Source organism: Felis catus, chromosome C2 (genome assembly GCF_018350175.1).
Source record: "Felis catus isolate Fca126 chromosome C2, F.catus_Fca126_mat1.0, whole genome shotgun sequence".
Lineage (NCBI taxonomy): Eukaryota > Metazoa > Chordata > Mammalia > Carnivora > Felidae > Felis > Felis catus.
The window spans coordinates 156,971,553-156,994,073 of NC_058376.1; the positions used below are offsets into that span (position 1 = coordinate 156,971,553).

The 22,521-nt window shown below is 50.1% G+C and overlaps 2 long non-coding RNA genes across 3 annotated transcripts; one reads left to right on the forward strand and one right to left on the reverse strand.

Moving 5' to 3' along the window:
• Window positions 1-1,978: 1,978 nt before the first annotated feature.
• Window positions 1,979-5,771, forward strand: LOC123380203. Its single transcript, XR_006585722.1, has 2 exons — window positions 1,979-3,844; window positions 4,049-5,771. It is a non-coding gene; the product is annotated as an uncharacterized LOC123380203 (long non-coding RNA).
• A 2,388-nt stretch (window positions 5,772-8,159) lies between these two features.
• LOC109491614 lies at window positions 8,160-17,869 on the reverse strand. Of its 2 annotated transcripts, XR_002145108.3 has the most exons (3): window positions 17,716-17,860; window positions 11,993-12,384; window positions 8,160-8,413 (listed from the first exon to the last, which is right to left on the reverse strand). It is a non-coding gene; the product is annotated as an uncharacterized LOC109491614 (long non-coding RNA). The 2 variants fall into 2 exon arrangements; XR_002145111.3 differs by lacking the exon at window positions 8,160-8,413 and having other exon boundaries at window positions 11,809-12,384; window positions 17,716-17,869.
• Window positions 17,870-22,521: the final 4,652 nt, after the last annotated feature.

Sequence of the window (22,521 nt, forward strand, 5' to 3'; positions counted from 1 at the left end):
CCTGTTTCGGATTCTGTGTCTCCCTCTCTCTGACCCTCCCCCATTCATGCTCTGTCTCTCTCTGTCTCAAATAAACGTTAAAAAAATTTAAAAAAACCCAAAAAACCTCAGAAAGTTATAAATCACATGCCTAAATAGGATTACAGATTATTAGAAAACTTAAACCTTAATTATTTATTTAACCAAGGTGGCAAGAGATTCCAAAGGCAAATATGTAGGGTTATATAGCTGTTAGCAAAACTTAGCTCCTTTAACATTGAATTTTGTTCTGTTTTTAAATTAGTGTTTTTATTTTCCTTTGGTAAGTCAGTAGCAGATGACTGGATCGTTTAGTATTTCTATTTTAATATAAACCTTATGGTTTTCCACCGTGGCTGTATGGATTTACATTTCCATCAACTGGGTACAAGTTTTCCCTTCTCTACACCTTTGTCAACACTTGTTATTTCTTGTGTCTTTGATATTAGCCATTATGTGTGAGATAATATGTCATTGTTGTTTTAGTTTGCATTTCCTTGATGATTAGTGATGTTGAGCATTTTTTTCGTGGCTGCTGGTTAGAGTAGTATTGGCTGCAACGTTTCTTTTAGGTCTTTGATTATATCATGCCACTCTCTTCTGGCCTACAAAGTTTCTGCTCAAAAATCAGTTGATAGCCTTATGTAGCTGTCTTTGTATGTAAGTACTTTTTCCTCCCTTTGCTGCTTTTAAAATTCCCTCTATAGCTTTAATTTCTGCTAGTTAAATTATGTGTTTTGGTGTGGATCTTCTTGGGTTCATCTTGTTTGAGGCTCTCTGTATTCCTGGAACTGGACGTCTGTTTCCTTACTCAGATTGGGGAAGTTTTCAGCTATCTCTTCAAATAACTTTTCTATTGTCTTTTCTCTGTGTTGTCCATGTGGCATGCACCTGTTATTATGCTTAATGCTCTGAGTTCCCTTAACCTAGTCTCATCTTTTTATTCTTATTTATTTATTCTTATTTTTTAAAATTTAATTTAACTTTCTCCATTTACATCCAAGTTAGTTAGCAGATAGCGCAACAATGATCTCAGGAGTAGAGTCCTTACATTTAGCCCATCTCCCCTCCCAGCACCCCTCCAGTAACCCTCTGTTTGTTTTCCATATTTAAGAGTCTCTTCTGTTTTGTCCCCCTCCCTGTTTTATATTATTTTTGTTTCCCTTCCCTTGTGTTCATCTGTTCTGTGTCTTAAAATCCTCATATGAATGAAGTCATATGATATTTGTCTTTCTCTGACTGACGAATTTCACTTAGCATAATACCCTCCATTTCCATCCACGTAGTTGCAGATGGCAAGATTTCATTCTTTTTGATTGCCGAGTGATACTCCATTGTGTATACACACACACACATATATATATATATATATATATATATGTGTGTGTATACACATATATATGTATACGTATGTGTGTATATATATATATATATATATATATATATATATATATACACATATACATTCTAAGCAGGAGCTTCTTTATCCATTTACCTATTGATGGACATTTGGGCTCTTTCCATACTTTGGCTATTGTTGATAGTGCTGCTATAAACATAAAGACCTGATCAAGACAAAACATAAGTTTTGGTTTTCTGGGCAGACAAAAGAAAAAAAGCCTTTGTTTACATTTTCTTACTAGCAGCAGACCAACAATCCAAGAAAACTTTGTCTTTAACAGAGAAAAACAGAATTCCAATCTTATAACAGTACACTTTTAAAACCCATTCATTTTAACCTTAGTCCTGACTTCACATAAAATTCCTTTCCAAAGATTTCCCTTCACAGACCCCTGTAACCTTTTCTTTTTCTTTTAATGTTTTATTTATTTTTGAGAGAGAGAGAAACAGAGTGTGAGTGGGAGAGGGGCAGAGAGAGAAGGAGACACAGAATCCAAAGCAGGCTCCAGACTCTGAGCTGTCGGCACGGATCCCGATGTGGGGCTTGGACCCACAAACCGGGAGATCACAACCTGTGCCGAAGTTGGACACCTAACCGACTGAGCCACCCAGGTGCCCCACTCTGTAACTTGTTGGTTCAGATTTTGTCGTAAGCCTTTTTCTTTTTTTCATCATTCTTAATTTCATTTAGCAGAATTTTAACTCCTAGGAACCTTGAAGGAAAACTAAGTAGCAACCAATTGTAAACTGGCTGTTACACCAGAATTCTTTAGATCTGAAATTTATGAAGACGTTTCACAATTTTAAAGACTTGCTTCTCCATAGTACAATCTTTGATTTCTAATCTCTGTCCTCCCACCTCACTATGCTCTGTATCAGTGTCGCTGGCCTTCCCAGATCCCTATCCTGGCGTCCCATGACCTGATTTGTGGGGCACTAAGCTGAGTGGACAATGTTCCTGTGTCCGAGGCAATCCTGGTTGTGGGAAAGCAGGGGGTGGTGGCCTGGTTTATTCCCAGCGGCTGTCCTCCACCTCTCCTGCCCGCCGCGTCTGCCCTTCATGTAGAAATGTCTCGCCCGCTCTCTCCCTCTCCTCTCAATGCCCCCCATCCATCTCACTGCCCCGTTTCAATATGAATGTTAATACTGACCCAACCCCCAGTCCCCCCACACGTTCCTTTCTACTTCCTTTCTTTCTTTCCTTGTGCTGTACCACTCAAGTCGCCACCTCCATGGCCATATCCTCAATTGCATTCTAAGTAGGAGCTGTTTCTGCTCAGGGTTATCTAAAGAAGGGCCACCTCGATCTTTCCTCTCAGAACCACAGACAAGCCTGTGAAGCATCGTCGTCCTCGTGAGCATCGGTTGAGTGTGGACCTACACACGCGCTGTCCTGAGCCCGCTTTGGTAGCTTGTTATCTGTTACAGTCACTCTGGCACGTGGTCATCCGGGGGCAGAATAAAATCACTCAATCCAATGGCTAGGAATCATGGATTCGCGTGCAGATGGGCGGCCTGCGCGGAAGGGGTAGGAAACCAAGCAGCCGCGGGATGGTTTTTGTGCAGACTGAGCTGGGGCGGCAGGCAGGCAGGGAGGCCTGTCAGCCTCACAGTTGACAGGAGGCCTCAGCTGCTGTGCTGTCTGAGCCACCAGAGGCACACAGGCGGGGAAACAACCCCACCCCGGGAGTTCCCTCAACAGGAGGGCAAGACGCGCATTTGAGCAAATGAGTACAAGGAGCTCCGGGCACAGTGCTAGAAGCCATCCTCTGGCGGTGAAAGGCAGATGCGCAAGCAACATTGTCTCGGGCCAGGAAAGTCACAGGTTCATGGCCGTGTAGGTTCTCCGGGTGGAGGAGAACATTGCACGTAATGGCAGCCGTATCTCAGTCCCCGGAGACAGAGACGGTTCATTCGGGCCAGGTGAAGCAGAAGGTGGGATTAGGGTAGGGCAGGAGTGCCAGTTCCAGAAGCAGGGTCCTTTGACTCTGAAGCATGGGGCAGGCCTAGAAGCTCAAGGAGTGTGGGGGAAGCCGGAGTCCAGGGGAGTCTTGCCAGTGGGAGGTCGCTGCTGAGGTGGGGAGGTTAGAAAAGGCTTTCGCAGCGTCCAGCAGGCCCACGCCTGTGCCTCACTCGTGAAGGCAGCCTGAGCCCGGTGCTCAAAAAACACCGATCTCTAAGCCCGGTGATGTCCACGGCCGCTCCCCTCCTCCCGGGTGCCGGGCAGCTGAGGGGGCCGTGAACCTGGGAGGAAGACGAGGGCCCTGCACCCCGAGAGGAGGAGTTGACCTCCCTCTGGGCCGGTTCCCACCGCAGCCTCCGTGAGCCCACAGCCCCGCGCTGCCCAGCCATGTGGTGAGAGACAGCGTCCTTTCCTGCTTCCATCCCCTCCGTCCCAAGAGTCCTGCGGATCAGGAGCCGGATGGTGAGTTGGGGCAGATGAGACCTCAGATGCGTGTCTCCGGTGGGAGGTTTGTCATCCACGGTGGCCGCTTTCACTGCAACTCTGCCGACGTACCCTCCCCTCCTACCCCTGGCCCCCGGGGAGAAGCAATGAAAGAGGGAAAGGACAGAAATAAAGAAGGCAGAGAAGGAAGACGCATAAACCCGTTTCTTTCACTCTCTGAAGGCTGGCTGAGCTGAAGTTCAGGGACATGTGAAAGTGCAAATGCCTCCTTTCCCACCCCACCCCCACGTCTGCATCGTCAAGCATGACCACAGAACGTCACGAGAGACGACAGCCACTTGTAGCCACCTGCTCCATGCCGACACATCGGTACCTCAGCGTCCCCGGGTCAGGCCAGGGGAGAGCCAGCCCCCCAGGTGCCCTCAGCCCCCAGGCCTGCTCTCTGTTTGGCGGAGCCCTGGATGTGAAGGTTTTCCAGTCCCTCCCGGGGATTCTAGGGTCAGATTAATCTTGTCGACCCTTGGGGAGGGACTCAACTATGCTAAGTCCAAGAGAGGGTATATTTTGCCATCTTGACGTTGACATCAATATTTACAAAACCGTTGACCATCCCAGGCCAGCTCTGTGTGTGCAGTGTAATATTCCTAGCTAGCAAGTCTTATTCGGGATGCCCCGGGCAAATGAACTAATGTCAACACTGTTGGCTCCTGTTCACTGCTGGGGGTTCCAGTACTGCCCGGGGTCAGGCTCTCTTCAGCAACAGGCATGGAGACCCGTGCACATCTGCATGGGGGCTTCCAGGTTCCCAATGGTCCCATCTAATGGCCTCATCCTAATCTGGCCTCATCTGGAGGCTGTTAGAGACTTTCACGGGCGGGGGATTCCAGTCCAGGAGTAGTTAGGAAGATTGTAGAATCCTACTTTGGATTTTAAGAGACACAGAGCACTTCTGACCATTGACAGAGAGCTTGTCCCTCTTCTCCAAAGACAGTCCAAGAAAAGGAACTTCTGGAACTGAGAACCAAACTGTCCAGACAGGAGAGACTCTTGCAGAGCACGGCTGAGAGTCTGAAGACTGCCGACCAGGAATGGAAGAGGAAATTGTGCTGTGGATGGATGGTGACCAGAGAGGCCAGGGGAGGGGGGAGACTGATGTGATGTCCCCAAACCTCCTGGCCACGAGTAATTGTGGATGCAGAGGGAGGAGTGCATGGGGACAGCAGGAGACCTTGAGCTGAGTGATGAGAAAAACACCCTTTAGAACAAACACCCGGGGCTGGTCTGGGCCCAGCTGGTCATTTCTGCCTCGTGGGGCTGTTCCACTGTTTCAGTGACCACGACACGTGATATTTTGAAGAAGGCAAAGACGAATGTGTAGGTAAGGAAACCACAGCACGAGTCAGAGCCACAGAGCCCACCCCAAACCCATCCCCGTCTGTCTTCAGAGTCTGCAGGTGATCCCCGACCTGCTCTGACCTTCCGGCTGAAGATTTCCAGGCCTCTTGTAGGACACGGGTCCTCAGTAAGCATCCTTGTAGCTTCCTTCCCTGTCACCCCTCCCACCTCTGCCATCTTGGTTCCCTATCACATTGTCGCCCTCTTCTCTCCTCACCCACTTATCCCTCCTTTTGGATGGTTTGGGGTCTGGAGAAATGCAATTCAGTTGGTTCTCAATGTCAGAGGACATCTGGGAGTCTGCGTCCGAATTGGCTTCCAGTACAGGGATCCTAGGGCCGGTTGTGTGTTCCCATTTTTCCCATACCACTTGACGGAAAAGTAAAAGCCAGAGGCAACCTACTAAGTCAGTTGCACTGCACACTGTGGGGCTGAGAACAGCAATCAGATTTTGATACGTCTTTTTCTTTAAGCAACATTGCAAAAGAAACCCACTGGATCTTACTGGCATAAAAGCAAATGTGATAATAAATGAAACCTGAAACTTCCAGGAAGAGCTGTTCTGTACGTTTATGTAAACACTAACACATTCCCTCGCAAGCACTTTGAAGAGACTCGAGGTGTAGGACATGGCTTGAAAATCAGAAACTAACCCTTTTAACTTGAACTTAAAGCTTTGCCATAAGCAATTGAGCATATTCCCCAGAACGTTCCTTGGTTGTAACCTGAGAGAATGTTGAGCCCGCTGCGTGAAAACGGGTCAAGCCATGATTTTACCCTGCCTTTTTTTTTTGGATCTAATTCCTCTTTGTGTTTTTTTCTGATGGTTCTTTTCTTTCCTGAGACTTTTTAGAAGAGCTCTTACAGGGGAGTCTGGGTGGCTCAGTCGGTTGAGTGTCCGACTTCAGCTCAGGTCATGATCACAGCTCGTGAGTTCGAGCCCCGCGTCGGGCTCTGTGCTGACCACTCGGAGCCTGGAGCCTGCTTCTGCTTCTGTGTCTCCCTCTCTCTCTGCCCCTAACTCACTCGCATTCTGTCTCCGTCTCTCTCAAAAATAAATAAACATTAAAAAAAAAAAGAAAGAAAGAAGAGCTTTTACAAGATGGCCTCCATAAAGCCTCGTTCCCGCCCCAGCAAAGGTAACCTCACAGCTCCCCTTCCCCGCTAGCTTCCCCCAGTCTGGAGGTTTCCTCTTGACTTCCAAGAGGCCATTGGAAAGCACTTGAGGCCTGGATTCCAATCCCAGGCTTGTCCCTGACTGGCTGTGTGGCTTCAGCTGGTCCCTCATCTCCAAGAGGTGGCACCAGACTCAAGTGAGCTCCCTGCTGACTCGGCCCCTCCCTCGCCCCCGAAGTAAATGGGACATGAACTTGACAGGAGGGCTTCCTGCAAGATGTCCTCTCCTTCCCACAACAGGCCGTTTCTATGTGTCCACGTATCACGGGAAGCACTTCTTTTCCCGGGAGGTCACCAAAGCCGTCGTTTTCACTCTCAAGTGAATTCTGGCGTAACCTGGCCCCTCAAGAGGGACTGGTAGGTTCTGGCCACCTCTCCCTCTTGAGGGCCTACCTCTCCCTCTTGAGGTGTGGGGCCATCATCACCGAGGCGGGGGAAGCTTTGCCTCTAACCTGGTGGCTTCAGTGGTTCTTCCACACTGCAGTGTCCCCCCCTCAACTCATCCACCGACCACGCTTTCACAGCACTCCTGTGGCTGCCACCGTTCTGTTCTCACTTCAGCCTCAGGGAGCCACCGGCATGGTCTGGTAATGGACTCTCAGCTTGTGTCATCTTTGTCACCAAGGGAAACCTCTAAGGGCTCTGCTCTGTACCCCGGTCTTGTGACCCTCCCCTTCTAGGAGCCACCTGAGGTCCTTCAAACAGCAGGCAGGATGGACCTCCCCCACTGCGGAGGAGCTCTGGTCCCACTCCTCCACACCTGCTGGGGGGGCCGGAAGGAGCCAGAGACATGGCCGGGTAGGGCAGGGCGAAAGGCAGAGAGCCTCTCCTGCAGTTGAGGAACACCACCGGCCAAGGTCTGCCTGGCTCCGCACCGAGAGAACACGCATGGTTTGTAGAGGACCTTGTGACACTGCTTTTGAATGCCACGGTGGCCTGGGAACTAGCAACAGCCATGTGTCCCCTCAGCGCCCATCCTCAGAGGGTCAACCCGACAGATGGGGCAGGTGGTCCCGTCGCAGGAGCTCCTCGGCAGTTCTAAAGCACACAATGGACAGCGGGGCTCAGCAAGCACTACTCTCAGGGCCGTACCCACCGAGGCTCGCTCAGCCGGGTCACGGTCAGGCTGGATGTCAGTCTACACTGCAGCACCTGAGTGCTTTGAATCCGCATGGTGAAAGTCGAGGCTCCCCACCTGCCAACTCATGCTTAGCCTGGCACCTCCTATTTCTATTTCTGTATGATCTCCAGCCTGTGGTGACCTCACTGTGACTATCCTGTCCCCTTTCATCATCCGAACTCCTCTCTGGGGCACTGTGACCGATGGCCAGAGCAAGTCCATTGAAAGTCTTGTGTAAAAGCAAACCAGTGATGATTTTTACATGCTATGTGAGAGGCCCCCAGTTGTGAGAAAGCCTGGGCTCATCTCACGGCGCTTTAGTACGTGCATACGTGGGTCTAAATGTATGATACATATTCACACGCGTTGCTCTAGCGGTATGTTGAGGGCCAACATAACTGGTGGACAGGGTCCATTAGAGGGAACGAAACGCAGCCTTTGGTAGCTATTAAAGCAAAATGTGTGTAAAGAAATAAACATTTTTGGGGCATCTGGGCGGCTCAGTCGGCTGAGCGTTCAACTTCGGCTCAGGTCAGGATCTCGCAGCTGGTGAGTTCAAGTCCCACGTCGGGCTCCGTGCTGACAGCTCAGAGCCTGGAGCCTGTTTCAGATTCTTTGTCTCCCTCCCTCTCTGCCCTTTGCCTGCTCACACTCTGTCGATCTCTCTCTCAAAAATAAACATTAAAAATGAAAAAGAAAAGAAATCAACATTAAAAAAAAGAAATCAACATTTTTTCTTCACCTGCTTTGTTTCCAAGTCTGGCACCAGTCTCCAGGCTGAGTGTGGAAGAGTAGGGAAGACACCTTGTTGTTGAAAAGCTCACAGTCTAAGGCTTGAGGTCTGAGTCTGAAAGAACAAGCTTTTTCTTCTTTGTCGTTTTGTGAGAATCCTCAATCTGCAAAAGTGAGAGCATGCTTCTTAGATTTGGGGGGGCTCAGTGGTGGAGACAGAAGCTACATCCTGGTCTCAGTCCCAAGAGATTGAGTTGTTGTGGTACCCAGAATCTGCATTTCTTACATAAATACCCCAGAAAGTTGCGATGCAGGTGAGCTGCAGAGCATAGTTTAGGGGCGTCTGGGTGGCCCAGTCGGTTAAATGTCCAACTCTTGGTTTCAGCTCAGGTCATGGTTTGTGGGATGGAGCCCTGTGTCGGGCTCTGTGCTGACAGTGTGGAGCCTGCTTGGGGTTCTCTCTCTCTCTCTCTCTCTCTCTCTCTCTCTCTCTGCTCCTCCCCTGCTCATGCACACACACACTTTCTCAAAATACACATTAAAAAAAATAAAAAATTTAGTACTATACATTGAACCAAAACTATAAATGAATTTAACCAAGGCTCTTTAACTGAACAGTGTAGGGGCGCCTGGGTGGCTCAGTCGGTTGAGCGGCCGACTTCGGCTCAGGTCATGATCTCACGGTCTGGTCCGTGAGTTCGAGCCCGGCGTCAGGCTCTGTGCTGACAGCTCGGAGCCTGGAGCCTGTTTCGGATTCTGTGTCTCCCTCTCTCTCTGACCCTCCCCCGTTCATGCTCTGTCTCTCTCTGTCTCAAAAATAAATAAACGTTAAAAAAAATAGAGAAAAAAATAATTGAACAGTGTGTAAGTCATTCCATAAACGTTGACATAAAGGTCTTAAAAGATTCCTTGGGGAGAGTCCTTAGGTAATGTCCTTTTGTCTTCCAAAAACAGAATAAAGCTCTCACATCACAATTATTTCCTAGAAACAGTGAACAATGTAAAACCAACAAGAACTACCACCACCCTCACCAGACTCGTGCCCGACGTGCAGACACACCCCACTTTCACCTCCTCCTTTGCTTTCACACGGGGTGAAGTATTTTCCTGAGGGTCTTTGTCGATTCAGAGATATTTCCTGGCAGAATCAGCAGAACGCGTGAGTTATGGGCAAACCCACCGAGCATCGCTCTAGACAAAGTAGCAAAATCTGGGGCCCTCTAGGCCTGTGGTTCCTCCCAGTCCCGGCAGTTCCTCCTTCACCCCTGTGTTTCCACGGGGGGGGGGGGTGGCGCTGATAATGTGATCAGTGACCAATGGACAAGTCAGAGATGCTTGCAAGAATTTTATACGCATAACGTCTAGGAAAGCGACAACATCCGACATCACATAAATCAGATCTGCTCAGGATCCAGTCAACCAATCCACTCTATGAGATGTTGAAAAGCAGCTCTTTGCCTTAAGAAAACTACTTGCAAAAAAAAAAAAAAAAGTATCTGAGAGGAAGATTGTCTAATCTTTAGCTTTTGGTAAATTATATTCTTTTCCCTTATGTGACAGAAACAGAGCCCCCCCTTTTTTTTTTTAAATATTTGTTTATTTTGAGAAAGAGAGAGAGTGAGAGAGCCCTCGAGAGTGGGAGAGGGGCAGAGAGAGAGACAGAATCCGAGCAGGCTCCAGCTGTCAGCACAGAGCTCAATGTGGGGCTTGAACTCAAGAACTGTGAGATGACCCGAGTTGAAATCAAGAGTTGACGCTTAACCAACAGGGCCACCCAGGTGCCCTTGACTCTTCCAGTTTTAAGGGCCTGTGTAATCCCATGGGGCCACCTGGACAATCCAGGAGAATCGGCCCAGCTCAGGGTCCTTACCATAAGCACATTGGCAAAGTCACTTTTGCTCTGTGATGGAACATATTCACAGGTTCCAGGGGCTGGTACGGGGACCTCCTAGGAAGGGGTGGTGTTTTTCTGCCTACCACCACACTATTTGCTGAGGTGCCAGCTACTAATATTGGAACTAAAAAATATCTTTTCTGATTTCAACAGTGAAGTTAAGACACTACCTCAAGGCACAATCTGGAACAGCAAAGCAGAACAAAGGTAAATCAGGGGCAGCTAGGTGGCTCAGTCAGTTAAGTGCGCCCATCTCTTTTTCTTTTTTAAATTTTTTAACATTTCTTTATTTTTGAGAGGCAGATAGATCATGAGCCAGAGGAGGGGCAGAGAGAGAGGGAGACACAGAACCCGAAGCAGGCTCCAGGCTCTGAGCCGTCAGCACAGAGCCCGACGCGGGGCCGAACTCACACGAGATCACGCGAGATCACGCGAGATCACGCGAGATCATGACCTGAGCCAAAGTCGGCCGATCAACCGACTGAGCCACCCAGGCGCCCTGTAGTGTGTCCAACTCTTGATTTCAGCTCAGGTCATGATCTCATGGTTCATGAGCCCGTGCTGACAGCAAGGAGCCTGCTTGGGATTCTCTCTCTCCTTCTCTGTCTCTGCCCCTCCTCTGCTCGTGCTCTCCTCTCTCAAAATAAGTCAATAAACTTTTTTTTTTTAAGGCAAATTAGAACCGTAGAAGTGCTCCTTGGATGACCATCAAATTGCCCAAGTACCAGGCTCTGCAGAGTAATTGTTTTGCTTTGTTTTCCAGATGTGGCTTTTTTCCCTCCAAGGGCCGACTTGGCAGAAATCTCATCCTAGGGGAAGTGCACAGTGGTGGCGGAAGGGAAGGCGGTGACAGGGGTGGGGTGCCTGGGACCCCGCTAACCTCCTGCTGGGAAGTCTCAGCTGGGTCTCAACGGGGCAGAGGCGCAGACACGATGGTTTCCTTTGGACCTGCCCTCGCCTGAACTCGGGATGCTTGTGCGCCTCCCCCAGAGGCCACGCGGGGGCGCCCCGGTACTGCCCTGGGAAGTCGCCTCGCAAAGAAGCAAAGCGTGGGAGGATCTTGAGGGGCAGGTGTCAGCCCCGAGCATCCAGGGGTTCCCGACTCTTGGCCACACCTCTGCCGGGTTGGCAGCAGGTGGGCGCGGCCCAGGCCTTGTTCCTCAGAGCTATCTTGCTCTGTCTCCTCTAAACCAGGTTCTGGCCAGAAAGAGATGTGCCCATGCTTCTCCAGAGGATGGGGGAGGACTGGCCTGCGGTGTGTGTGTGTGTGTGTGTGTGTGTGTGTGTGTGTGTGGATGCGTGTGTGTGTTGGGGATGAAGGGGGCCTAGCGTGTGTGTGTGTATGTGTATATGGCTGGCCTGGGTGTGTGTGTGGAGGGGGGCTGGCCTGCCAGGTGTGTGTGTGTGTGTGTGTGTGTGTGTGTGTGTGTGTGTGTGGTTGGGGTGGCTGGCCTGGGTAAGCGGGGGTGGGCGGGCTGGCCCAGTCGTGATCAGGCTGGAGAGGATGAGGAGGCTGGGGGGCAGGAGGAAGAGGACCACGACTGAACAATAGGTGGGGGCGGGGCAGGAGGCAGGGTGTGGGCTGGAGGAGCGGGGTGACCCTAGATGCCAGGGGTGTGAGTCAGGCAGCACAAGGGTGTAGTTCTCCATAGAATCCCGGGGCTGTGCAAGTACCAGAGTTGCTGCTCGAACTTTATTAGGACGAGTGCTGTGGGGGCTGGGAGGCTGGGGAAGGGCCGTGGGGAGGCCAGCGACCGAGTGCGTGCAGCGGAAGGGTGTGAAGCCGTCCTGGGCAGAAGTCAGAGCTCCCACACGTACACCAGGGCATGTTTCTCAGTTTGGGGCTCACCTGCTGGACAGCGCAGCCGGGGCGCAGCGGCCAAGGGCCCCGGGCCCCGGGGGCCCCACACAGGCCAGGCTGGGCCACTGACAGCCTGCAGCATCCAAAGGCAGAGATTCGGGTGGAGGTGAAACAAGAAGGGAATTTACTTCAGCGAGGCCGATGCCAGGAAGACGCGGACTGGGGTTTCAAAGACTGTCTCCAAGGTGCCGAAAATGCTTCCAGGCTTCTATAAGGACAACGTGGGACCGAGGCGGGTGGGCACGTGCAGGTGCGCAGGGGAGGTCAGGCTGTCCTCGTCGTGGGTGGGATCTTGCTAGCGCGGACGGTCCTTATTGCTTGAGGGGGGTGCTTGCGGCTTCCGGCAGGGGATGCTGGGTCAGCAGAGTCTTCTGCCTGAGCTAAGAGAGAAGGTGGAAAGAATGTAACCAATTGGAAAGTACAGCCTGAGGTCAAAGTGGAGGGAGTTGAAGTCGACTTTTGACGGGAGACGCTCGGGTCTTTGCTGCTCCCCCGGGCGGGCGTGTGGGATGCGGCTGTACAAGCTGCTGCAGGGTGGGGGTGTGGGGGGATCCGCTTCCCAAGCAAGGGGTGGTAAGAAGCCAATTCCATCTTTAGGCTAGTATAGACGAGGTGTTACCGAATACTTACGCAAGGCAAGCAGCTTTTCGCAAAAAATAAAATCTAAGTGCCGGGATTCCGGCTTCTGGGCTATTTCCATTCTGCAGTTTGGGCTGGGTTGGGAAAGAGCTGGCTTCGGCCACTGAACTGAGACACCCCGGGGGGGGGGGGGGACACGTGCTACATCTCACAGCATGAGGAGAGCAGACAGCGAGACCCCCAACTCATACACGGGATCTAGCCCAGTTTTTGCTGCGTAGCAGGTAAGGTACACGAACTTTGTAGTCTGATCTGATACCGAGAACAAAGGCAAAAGAAATGTAGCAAAAATGAAATCTCCTTGCAACTTGCAGGCCATTGACAAGTACTGGAGGCAGGCAGAGTGAGCCTGCCTTAATGTTAATTCTTTGCTTAGTGGCAACGAGCAACCCTAGCTTGACAGGGGCCTGACCTCCAGGGTCCTGTAAATCTTCTTTAACGGATGAAAATCCCTTCGGAAACTTCCTTTATCTCAACACCCTCCTCCCTCCACAAGATACACGTTAGCGATCACCTTTCAACATATAGCCCGCTGATACACATCAGAAGGGTCTCATGACTAATATTCTACTACACAGTACTGAATAACCTTATCTTAACAGCAATTAGCCCCTCAAGGTCCTGGAAGCCTTGCTTCTAAATTCCTTGGAGACTTAGCTTTCCCTCCCCTCCCCCCACAACTAAAAAGTATGTAATCAGTCACCCCTCATAATCCCCGTTACAGCGTTTCCCACCCAGAGTCCTGTCCCTATGCTTTAATAAAAGCACCTTTTTTGCACTGAACATCTCAAGAATTCTTTGTTTTTAAATAAAGTTTTAAATATTTTTACTTTTACAGAGAGAGAGAGAGAGAGAGAGAGAGCATGAGTGGGGGAGAGAAGCAGAGGGAGAGAGAGAGAATCTTAAACAGGTTCCATGCTCAGCGCAGAGCCTGAGGCGGGGCTCGATCCCATGACCTGATCCAAAGTCAAGAGTCAGTCGTTGAACTGAGTGAGCCACCCAGGCGCTCCTCAAGAATTCTTCCTTGACCATTTGCTCCTGGACCCCAAACATCCCATCACGATCCTGTGAGTGGAGGCCTCTCTTGGTCTGTTTTGGAGCAGCACAGCGAGGTGCCTAGGAGAGGACTCGGGCCTCCTTGCCTCTCCCTCAGTGCTCGGGTGACAGCCCCGGGATTTGGCAAAGCTTCTGTCCTTCCCTCCATCCCCAGGGAGAAGTTAGCCTGGGCCCAGTGTTAGCCAGGGACACCCCACAAAAGCTCAGAAAAAGCGGAGTCTTCCCCTCAGGCCACTTGGCAGTCCTGTCCGTCCTTCCCTTGGGGGGCCCTTGAAAGAAACATCAAGGCTGACATGCTCTCACGGGGGCCTGTCGAGCGGCGAAGGGCGGGCTTTCACCGCAGACCCCACAGGAACTTCCGTCCACCCAGCTCCTGGGCAAGGGAGAGGGCGCCTCTGCCCGCCTTTTGCTCCAGAGGCAAGCAAAAACTGTCCTTAGGGGTCTCCTGGGTGGCTCAGTCGGTCGAGTGGGCTGACTGTCCCACTTCAGCTCAGGTCACCATCTCACCACTGGTGAATTCGAGCCCCACATGGGCCCTCTGCTGTCCGCGCGGAGCCTGCTTCGGGTCCTCGGTCTCCCTCTCTCTCTGCCCCTCCCTTGCTTGCGCTCTCTCTCTCTCTCTCTCTCTCTCTCAAAAATGAATAAGCATTAAACAAAAAACCTGTCACCAGAACTGGTGCGGTGCTTCTCAAATACAAGCGTTAAGTGTTTTCTTTACTGCAGGGTTTTGTAACGGAACCAATGTGAGTTCCCTCCTTGGTGAGTCAGAAGCCGCACCAGGTTGAGTTGTCACAAAGAAAAGTTCAGTTGTAGCAAATAAGGAGATAACGGGGAGTGGCTTCCAAAGCCAGGACTCCCGGAGCAGGGGTGATGGGCTCCTTTCATTTAGGGTTAAGATGCATATTTAGATAGGGAAGCCCTGTCATCATATGTAGGGAAGGTAGAAGTTGTCCCTGTGCCTTAAGGAAACATGTCTACACAGACATTGTTTATGTCAATGAGGCCGAGGCTCCTTCTGGGGTGGAGATTTTAGTATTATAATGAGTTAAGGTAGTCATCGGTCATTCTAGAGGTCACTACAGGGCCCATCCGCACAAGGAGGAGTCAGGGGTTAAGTTCAAACTGGTCTGGGTGGTCTGGGCCAACTGTCAGGGCTGGCTGGAGGTCACATGGGTCAGTCGCTATTGCTTGAGGGTGGTTTCACTTTCTTTAAAAAAAAATTCTTTTTTTTAATGTTTACTTTTTGAGAGAGAGAGAGAGAGAGAGAGCACAACCAGGGGAGGGGCAAGAGAGAGAGGGAGACACAGAATCCGAAGCAGGCTCCGGGCTCCGAGCCGTCAGCACAGAGCCTGATGTGGGGCTCGAACCCACAAACCATGAGATCGTGACCTGAGCCAAAGTCTGGCGCTTAACCGACTGAGCCACCCAGACGCCCCGGTTTCACTCTCTATTTGCCCGAGTAAAGCAATAGACCAGAAAGAAGAGGTTGAGGAAGAATGTGGGACAAAGGTCAGTGGGTACATGCTGGAGGGCTGTAAGGTCAGGTGTTGGGAGCCAGCTGGCGAGTTGCATTCTGGTTTTCGCTATTTTCTGTACTCTGTAAAAGCCTCTAATCAGAATCTAAATTTTCTTTAATGTTTTGTTTTATTTTTTAAGAAACAGAGAGGGTCAGAGCGTGAACGGCGGAAGGGCAGGGAAAGAGGGAGACACAGAATCCGAAGCAGTCTCCATCCAGGCTCCGAGCTATCAGCACAGAGCCCGACGCGGGGCTCAAACCCATGAGCCGTGAGATCATGACCTGAGCCGAAGTCGGACGCTCAACCGACTGCCCCACCCAAGGGCCCCGTCTATTCAGAACCTAGATGAACACTTTCCAACTTAGATTTTAACACCGTTACAGGGTAACAGCACCTGGGTTTGCCCTCCTGCCTGAAGACACAAAACAACAAAACCAGACTAAATACGCGAAACACAGATCTTCAAGATATCAGACATCAGAGGACAGCGATCCCTGAGGGGCGGCAAACAGTTGAGTCCGTCAATTGCTCTAATTTACTGCCTTGAACGATTTCCGAGCATCGCAGGGTGGAGGAAACTGAAGACAGCCCAGAAGGCCTGTCGAGTTGAGGACACTGAGCTGGGAGTTCAGGGAGGCCAAGGTCGCCAAGGTCCTGAGAGGAGAGAGCTGAGGAAAGCCAGTCAGAAAGATCCGTCTGGGGGCCTGCCCAGTGTGCAGAACCGTCCCGATCAGCACCTCCAAGTGAGGCAAGTACTCAGTCGGGGGGAAATCATTACAGGGAACAGAGCCAGGCACCACACGGAGCCGGGAATGGCCCTGGTTCCCAGCAGAGAAACGAAAGGGAGAAAACCCCTCATAACCTGGGGGGTGTGGGTGGAGCACTTAGGAAGGTCTTGCCTCAGTAGCGGGAACGAATCAGCCCTCGACCGAGCACTGATCTGGAACACTTAAATCATAAAAGCAAGACCAGAAATGATCAAACCGTTTCCAAAGAATTTAAGTGCATCCCAGAACAAAGCTCAAAATTCATAGGAAATTTATATAAAAAGAACAACATTCACATAAAAATAACCAGCAACCAACATAATCAACTTCAGCACATCTGGTATCCCATCAAAGATTTTGAAGTGTGCAAAGAGCCTGGGAAATGACTCTTAGTGAGATCAGTCAATCACTGAAAAATGACCCACAGGTGACGATGATGCTAGAGCCACCGGAGGAGGACATTCCGACATTTGCTATCACCGTCTGTAGTCCATAGATTTAAAACGTTAAATAGATAAATGGAAAACATAGAAAAGATCCCATCTAACTCTAAGAGATGAAAACGGTGATGTTTGGAAGGAAATGCCCTGCAAAAGGACGGACAGCAGCTCGAAAATGCAGAAGAAAGACATTTGAGGGGCGCCTGGGTGGCTCAGTCGGTTGAGCGTCCGACTTTGGCTCAGGTCATGATCTTACGGCTCGTGAGTTCGGGCCCCGCGTCGGGCTCTGTGCCTCCCTCGCTCTCTGCCCCAACCCACTCGCGTTCTGTCTCTGTCTCTCTCAAAAATAAACAAACATTAAAAAAGGAACAATAACCTTTGATAGGACTTGTATTGAGTCAGCAGATACCTCTGAGAGATATTGCCCCCTTCCCTGCGTGAAATCCCCCAATCCATGAGCACAGGACGCCTTTAGGCTTCTGTGGGCCTTCTTTAACTGCTTGCAGCCATGTTGGGTAGTTTTCCGTGGGGAAGGAGGGAGGGAAGGAGAGAGAGGAGGAGGGAGAGAGAGGAGGAGGGACAGAGGGGGCAGGGAGAGAGGGGAGGAGGGAGAGACAGGGGGAGGGAGAGAGAGGAGGAGGGAGAGACAGGGGGAGGGACGGGGGGGAGGGAGAGGGAGAGCAGAGGAGGGAGACAGAGGAGGAGGGGGGAGGGAGAGAGAGGAGGAGGGAGAGACAGGGGGAGGGAGAGAGAGGAGGGGGGGGAGGGAGAGTGGGGGGAGGGAGAAGGAGAGAGGAGCCAGGACGAGGACCCAAAGGACTGCAGTCTCCAGGGTGGTGTGAGCCCACCCCCCTCAGATCACTCTGATGTGGCAGCTGCAAATCGGGGGAAAGTCAGTCCCCATTTGGACCTGCTGTCTCAACAGTCCCAGATTTCTCCCAAACCAGGGCACCCAGGTGACTCTCGCTGGAGGAGTCACCAGAGGGCAGCCCTGTGTTACCCTGATTAGGCCGTGTGGGATCCTCTAGCTGTGCCTTCAGGGAGACCGTGCTGGGGTTTGAGATTAGGTGTCCCCTGCGTCCTCGAGAGATCTTCTGTTACTTGGCATCTGGAAACCCTAGCCGTCTTCCAGATAGTTGGTGACCCTGGATCGTGAAGTCCCCGTATGCTCAGTACGCAGTCTTTCAGCAGGCCTTGGGCAGCAGGAACCTTCCAGGTCTAGGGAACCTGGGCATGGGGCCAAAGGACTGCAGAGGTTCCAGGGTGGTTGGAGCCCACCCCCCCATACCTACTCTGAGACAGCAGCTCAAATTGGTGACAGTCCCCAATTGAATCTGCTGCCTAATCTGCATGCAGGCATCTTCTGTATCAAGGTTCACAAATGTCTCTTCTTGGAAGAGACATGCCTCTTCTTCCAGCTCTGCCTTCAGGGTAATATGCCCATTTGCGTTGGGTGGGGCTTGGAATCCAAGAGACGCCTTGTCCTCCGAAATGCCCACTCCTGTGACCTTGTCTTTCCCGTTTCATGGCTTTATCGAGGTGCCTGGCTACCTGACCTGAGAAGCCGGCCTGTGTGCACGTGCACATTATCAGCTCTTATTGGCAGCCTGGCCCTGGAGGGCAATTGCAGGGAGAGGGCGGGTCACGGTGGCAAACTATTTGGAGCACCTGGCACGGCCTATTTCCAAGACTTAACATGGCCAAAGAGGACACCGTCTTAGAAGGCAGCCTTCGAACGCTTTGTGGAGTGTGGGCTCCCTGTACCCGAAGCCCATTCAAGTGGTTGGGGTCCAGTTGGACCCGCGCAGATTTGTAGCGCACCCTGCAGCCCCGGGCCAACGGACAGCGTGCTGACCGCACATGCGTGGGCACTGCAAGTCTAGGTAACCGGGGACACGAGAAAGGGAAAGTGGCCAAAGAGGAACAGTCGCAGGGGCAGGTTTTTAGGGAGAGCTGGCATCGGCTTAATTCCGAGCCTTAACCTACACAAATGCACCTGTTTCCCTGGAAGGCAGACCCTGGAGGGCCGCATGACGTGCTTAGGGTCCTCTCCCAGAAGAGATACGTGGGAGGCTTGACTGCCGGAGTCCAGGGTTCCACAGAGGCAGCCGGTCCAGATGGAGACAGAAAGTCCCCAGTTAAAAATGGAGCCTCAGAGGGGCGCCTGGGTGGTTCAGTCAGTTGAGCGTCCGACTCTTGATTTTGGCTCGGGTCACGATCCTAGGGTTGCGGGATCAAGCCCCGCATCAGGCTCCACACTGGAGCCTGCTTGGGATTCTGTCTCTCTCTCCCCCTGCCCCTCTCACCCACTCGCACATGCTGACTCTCTAACTTTAAAAATAAAAAATAAAAGATAACATAAAATGGAACCTCAGAAAGATTTCGGAGTGTGGGCTCTCTATAATGCCCTGAGGCGCTTTTAGAGTTTAACCTGAGCTCCATAGGCCTGGAGTGCCCCCTCCCCACCCTGCTCCCAGCAGCCCGAGGCCAGCTCCCAGAGTATGGGCCGCACACGACAGGGGGCACTCTCACCTCTACCTGTGGAAAAGAACAAATTAAAAGGTGAGTCCAAAAGCCGTACCCCCATAGGACAGAGCTGCATTTTTTACCGTCTTTGCAGGCACCAGAAACACAGAATTGACTTGGTACGAGCAGCTGAGGAAGTAAGTGAAGCTAACACCCGTGCAGACAGCCAAAGCAGGCCTACACCAGTGTAAACAGCCCCGGTCAAAATAGCCCAAAGAGACTTACACTACCACTCTTCAAAACAAACGATAAACATAGAAACCCAGCTAGAAACCCCAGAAATTATATAAGTGGTAGAGAAATGGAAGCAACCAACATTTTAGAGTAAATAGACTCAGAGAAAATCAACCCACATATAGACCCACTAATCCCTTTACTGTATATACTAACCCCTTTATAAAGCCTAATCCAAAAACCCCCACAAAACCCCCGAAACCTAATCCCATTAACAGAAAAGCCACCGACAGACAAAGGAGGCATTCACCCATGTTACGCTGGCCGTATGGATAGAAACCCCATTTATAAATAAAAACCCGTATACCACCAGATTGTTAGATACAGGCTTCCAATTAATGATACAAAGATATTCTACTAATTTAGAGATCTTTAACAATAAAAAGGACTCACTGTAGGATTTGGATAAAACTTCACCCTCAAGGACGTGGGCCATAGATTCCTAACAATTGATGACAGTTCACCCATGAAAGCTTAATGCCTTAAATGCCTTAGAGGTCCTGATTTAGGAAACATTCTTGGAATGGATGTAATTGGACATACTCAAAGGAAACATTCAGAAACTCCTAAAGGAATTTATTATCGTGCCTAAGTACTTCACCATGTAATTACCCACTATGGCCTATTAAAAAGCCAGATGGGTCCTATAGATTTACAGTAAATTATAGGAACTTAAACACACTCCCAGAATTGAGGGAACACCCCCAGATCCAGGCCTATCATGAACAATATCACCGCTGCATCTGGAACTTACTACAGAGAGATAGACTTATCTGGCATGTTCTTTGCTATTTCACTTCACCGGGAGAGGGAACCCATGACTGCATTCCCATGGGAGGGTGACAATACCAGGTTACTAGGTCACCACAAGGACAGCTGAACAGTCTGGTAACAGCCCCCAACCTAACACAAGACATTCAGGCCTTGGATGAAAACGGCACACACACAAACCATTATTTCCTATACGGAGGACATCCTTATTTCTGGTGATTACTTGGAACACAGACCAGGATCAAAATTGAGTCTGTTGAATTCCTTACACTCACAGGATGGACAATCAGCCCAAGTAAGGGCCGAGGGCTCCACACGACAGTAAAATTTCTAGGTGTAATTTGGTCCCCTGGAGGCAGAAAAATACCAGACCCAATAATGAACAAAACAGATTGCATACCAAGTTCCAGTACAGAAGAAACTCAGAAAAGGATAGCAGTGTTTGGATATTAGAAACTGCACATACCACATGTGGGGTTCATATTAAGACATATTTCTGAAATAACTAGGAGGAGTAGAGAATTTAGATGGACAGAGACTCAAGGGCTGCCTCTATTTGAAAAATACTGCCTGAGATTGAAATACATTGGTACCAGCCAATGAGGACTCTCGATATAAATTAGAGTAATTATACTCACCAAGGTTTGCAACATGCTCACCATGGACTAAACACCACAGGACCCCAAAGTTTTACCCAGATGCATTTTGGACTAGGAAGTTCCCGTGGCTGAGAACAGATATCAAGTAATTGAAAGCTTCATCAGGGCACCCTCTGAGGCCCTACCAAATACAGAGCCACTAACAGGAAATAAACCAATTGTCTAACAGCTTATTCTGAAGTGGGTAAGGCAGACCCCTGACAAGCACAGGGGAGCTGCTCTTGACCATGAAGTCCTAGCGTGGAAACGGAATGGGTGGGTGGGTAATACGGAAGGAGGGTCAACCTTCCGCATGAAGTGAGAAAATCTCATCTATGCCAATAGAGGACTTCCCAGAATTTGTGAGGGAGGAGCCTATCCAAGCTGGAGCAGTCGGGCGACGGGGGCTACCCTGGACCATGGCACTCAACAACGCATGGTTTACAGAGGATCAGGGTCGGTGACACCATCCAGAGTAGCTGGCAGACTGTGGCCTTGAGGACTAACAGAATCAGTCTTAGAAGAATCAGTACAATATGCTGAACCATGAAACAAGTGATGGAAAAATCTGTGGAGGAAAATCAGAATGAGGTACATTTTTTCTCAGATTCATGGTGGTGGCTAATGGGACGGATCTTTCGTTGGGAACACGGGGGAAGCGGAGATGACTGCAAAATAGGAAGTAAGAACATATGGGGTAAGGACATATGGCAGAAAATAGCACTGGTTGCCACCTCCATATTCGTCATATGTGTCCTTGCATGTCAGAAAGACAACTTTGAAGTAACCAAATTTAATAACCAGGTAGATAAACTCACTAAGAAGACTAAAGAGGCAAAGATTCCTTAAAATTGGGGTGCTTGGGTGGCTCAGTCGGTTAAGCGTCCGACTCTTGATCTCAGCTCAGGTCATGATATTGCGGTTCTGGGTTGTGAGTTCGAGCCCCACGCTGGGGCTCTGGGCTGACGGCGAAGAGCCTGCTTGGGATTCTGTTTCTCCTTCTCTCTGCCCCTCTTCCTCTTGTGCTCTGTCTTTCTCTCAAAATAAATAAACATTAAAAAAAAGATTCCTTAAATTTAACTTTAAAAACACAATGATTCATGGATAAGGAGGAAACCAATTCCAAAAAAAGCAAAACAAAGGGGGTGCCTGGGTGGCTCAGTCTGTTGAGTGTCCAACTTTGGCTCATGTCATGATCTCGCAGTTCGTGGGTTCAAGCCCCGCGTTGGGCTCTGTGCTGATGGCTCAGATCCTGGAGCTGCTTCGGATTCTGTGTCTCCCTCTCTGCTCCTTGCCCGCTTGTGCTCTCTCTCAAATCCAAATGAATAGACTTAAAAAAAAGAAAAACCAGACATAAACAAGAAGAACAATGGAACATAAAACCCGAACGCACAGATATGCCATGCATGGTAGGATCATGGCATGGGCACGTCACCAAACACGTGCTGTCACACATGTCACGAGAACATGTTTGGGGAAAAGAAGCATGCATGTACCTAACCAACACCTCCAATTTCAAATGACGAAATGTGAGAATTGCTGAAATTTTAAAGCATCAGTGAATATTCCAGATAAGGTCAAAGCTGACAGACCCTTCCAAATTGTACAAATGGATAGTATAGGGCCATTGCCTGTATCAGAGAATACATTACATGCCTGTACCATTGTAGACACATGATTAGGAAGGGGATTCCCCTTTCCTTGTAGGAAAGATGGTAAAAAAAAAAAATATTCACCATCAGAGAATTAGAAGTCTGGATTGCTTGCTATGGCATCCAAACCATCATAAAATCCGATCAGGGCACCCACTTCAAGGGAAGTTAACGTAAGAACGGGCTAAGACACAACATGGAACTTCCACTTATCCTAGAACAAACCTCAGATCAACTGAAAGCTATGCTGACTGGCTCGAGCAAAAGCTTAGGTCGC